General features: G+C 39.2%; 1 long non-coding RNA gene across 1 annotated transcript; it reads right to left on the bottom strand.

The window, feature by feature from the left end:
• Positions 1-1299: 1299 nt before the first annotated feature.
• LOC119289807 lies at positions 1300-1881 on the bottom strand. The gene is made up of 3 exons (XR_005141619.1): positions 1837-1881; positions 1563-1611; positions 1300-1334 (listed from the first exon to the last, which is right to left on the bottom strand). It is a non-coding gene; the product is annotated as an uncharacterized LOC119289807 (long non-coding RNA).
• Between the last annotated feature and the right edge of the window lie 1684 nt (positions 1882-3565).

The raw sequence follows: 3565 nt of genomic DNA, 5'->3' as shown, positions 1-3565 counted from the left end.
AGGTGGAGAGAATGAAGTGGGGAAAGTGAGTGTGGTAGGTGGTTGTCCAAAATATCTGGTTGCTCTCAGGTTACCAATGGCGCACCACCTAACAATGTGCCATTAGTAACCCTGGTTACTAATGGCGCACTTGTTATGTGGTGTGCCATTACTAGTTTTGCAAAAATAAATAAATAAAAATTGTTAGTAGTGGCGCACCGTTGTTGTGGTGCACCATTACTAGTTTGAACTAGTAATGGTGCACTATTCCCTGGTGCGCCATTACTAGTTTTGAAAAAAAAAGTAAAAAAAATTGTTAGTAGTGGCGCACAGAGTGTGTGGTGCGCCATTACTAGTTAAAACTAGTAATGGCGCACTATACCCTGGTGCGCCATTACTAGTTTTGAAAAAAATGTTAGTAGTGGCGCACCGTGGGTGTGGTGCGCCATTAGTGATATGGACACTAATGGCGTACCTACACATGATGCGCCTCTACTATATAGCAGTAGCGCACCACGTATGTGGTGCGCCATTAATGTTCATATTAGCTATAGCCCTTTTCCTAGTAGTGAGGTATCACTACTGGAATCTGGCACTTTGCCATCTGCCATGGCAGATGGCAAAGGCATGGTCGGCGGATGGCAAAGGCTTTGCCATCTGCCAGCAGATGGCAAACAGTTTGTCTGAAACCCTGCCGGCAAACGTTTCTTTGCCGTCTACTGGCTGATGGCAAAGAGCATGTGTCTTTGCCATCAGCTGGCAGAGGGCAAAGCCTCTTAACGGGGTTAGCCCCGTTAGAAGGCTAACGGCATACTTTGCCATCTGCCAGCAGATGGCAAAGGCTTCAGGCTCTTTGTCGTCTGCCAGCAGATGGCAAAGGCTACATGGTTTGTCGTTTGCCAGCAGATGGCAAAGAGTTTTGCCATCTGCTAACAGATGGCAAAGGGCCCAAATAGGCCAGCCCAAATTTTACATGTAGATGACATGTGGCCTCTTTGCCATCTTCTAGCTGATGGCAAAGCTCTTTGCCATCTGCCAGCAGATGGCAAAGTGCCTATATTGCCCCATTTAATTTTGTTTTTTCTTATATCAATTAATTTTCACAGAAAATCAAACACAAATATATTTATGTGACCAATATAGCATATTCAACACATATTACCAATAGTCATGAACACATATATATCGAACACATATCCAACACATGTTATCAATAGTAGCAAGTTTCATCCATACATATACATAGTTTCATCAATATTACACAGTTTCATCATAGGTAGCAAGTTTCACAAAGTCAAAACAAAAACTAAAGACAAGCACTCCATCAACCCAAGCTTCCGTGATCTGAAGCAAATCTACAAAATGGGAAAGAAGAAAGTTAGAAGAAGAAGACTAGAAGAAGAAGATTATTATGATGCAACTAAAATGTGAAGATTATTATGATGCAACTTATATCTGTAAAATAGGACTTGTTATATGTATTGAAACAATGCAAATGCTTACTATCACCGGAGCAACATACGCACATTCCTACTGAAAGTAAATTCCATATAGTATGAACTACAACGTGCATGGTTGCATACCCGGTTTGACAAAAGCTCCTTGATTGAGAAGCACATATCCACTGCCTCTCTGTTAGGAGAGAACCATTTTAGTTTTATGGAGGTAAAACCAAAAACAACATATAGGCATCTTTTTATATGATTGAACTCTTAATACACATTTCTACATGTTGTAATTAGAAGAAGAAAAATATAGTGGTAACTCATGTCAGGTAGTAAAATTGTAGACCCTCCCGTTTAGTATGAGTTTTTTTTACCATTTTGAGAGAGAGAGAGAGAGAGAGAGAGAGAGTACCTCAGAAATCGCAGAACAGCACGCAACATGGTGTGCACCGGCCGACATTTGCGACATGGCCGTTAGCAACAACAATCATATTAAAACTTTGAAAGCCATGAAATACAATTTTGAAAACTAATTCAGGGTTGCTTTTCGCAGTGAAAACTATGCTCATTGCTCTCGACAGAGAACATGTGGAAGATGAAAAATACGTCCACACACATTTGGCAATTGCGACGACGCCAACCAGCTTTTATTCAAGACATGCTTCTGTAGTATATTTAGACAAATGAAAAAAACAATAGACATCACTTGCATACATTTTGTATGGGGCAATGAAACAAAATGCTAGTAAAAGATGCTCCTGAATCATATGTATATAGAAGGGGTGAGTGCGCATATTCGTACGTAAAAAACTATTAGTACTGGATTAATTGTAACTTTCTTACATATGGATGCAGCTTGAAAGATTGGATGTGGAGCTACCAAGCAAAGAAAGGCGCTGATGACATACGGACTTGCTGTAGGCAGCCTCCGATTTTTTGTTTCAATCAGGGAGAGTAATAAATACAGCTACTAAAAACAATTCAAACACACGTATGAATATTTTTACAAAAATAGAGAAACATAACATATAACTAATGCAGAAGTAACACTTTTCTCATAAAGGAAGGAATGCAGAATTAACAAAACAAACGCTGCAACCACAACATTTTTCAATGACAATTTACTCGCTGCATCTATCAAGGATGAAAATGATACAATAGGCATATGGTACAACTACAGTTCGGTACACAGAGGTAAATGCTAATTATTTTCTCTCTAGGGCATAAGCCAACAATAATGAACGACAATAGTGCTGTTGTACTTGGGTGCTCGCGATAAAATTACATCTATTGGCAGCAAGGACACAAATAAATAGAACTTGCCGGAGTGCATTACTTGTATTAGGAATTTAAACAGAGATCATCCACCTAAATACTGAAAGTAAAGTGCCAGCTCTGAACTATTGGAAATGCTAGTTTACAGAATTTAGAAACTCACCTTGCAGATAAAAAGAATAACCTGACGATATAATTACTTATGCAAGAGCTTTTACATGGTCAAGCATGTCAAGCATACAAGCTTTCTCTAAAGGTATTTACAGATTTGTACTTCGGTTATCTGGAACTTTAATTATGTGCATGAAACTTATGTCCGTGCAACAATGAGCTGCTCGTATGTGTTGGAGCACAGAACAACAACAACCAACAATTATAGAAGAGAACCTAATGATCTATTTACTATTGTGATCCAAATTCTGAGCATAGGCAAGAAAAAATATAGAAGTATAAGCAGAGATCCATGCTGTTGTTCGACATATAGTTATAGATGAGTATCTGCTCATCGCATTCACTGGAGGACACAAGGAGCCGACCGGCAGCACGCGTTCGAAACCGGCGGCACGAGCGTCTAGCTCACTTACATTTGGCAAAAGAAAAGTAGTACAAGTTATTCACCGTCTTGTAAAGCGGCATGAGATTTTAATCTTTGAACAGAATGACGACAAAAAAATCACCCTACATGACCACGGATCCGCCTTGGCACCATCAGAACCCTTGTTATTTTTAACTTGTACATTGAAGAAACTACTGAAAAATTGAACAAAATATTCACTTGGGTGAAAATAAGTACATAGCTAATTCAAGGCATGTATGCAAATTAAGAACCTCGGGAGCAACATAATTGGGAGTTCCACAAATCGTAT

This window comes from Triticum dicoccoides, chromosome 4A, assembly GCF_002162155.2.
Source record: "Triticum dicoccoides isolate Atlit2015 ecotype Zavitan chromosome 4A, WEW_v2.0, whole genome shotgun sequence".
Taxonomy (NCBI): domain Eukaryota; kingdom Viridiplantae; phylum Streptophyta; class Magnoliopsida; order Poales; family Poaceae; genus Triticum; species Triticum dicoccoides.
This window is presented reverse-complemented; position numbering and strand designations above follow the sequence as displayed.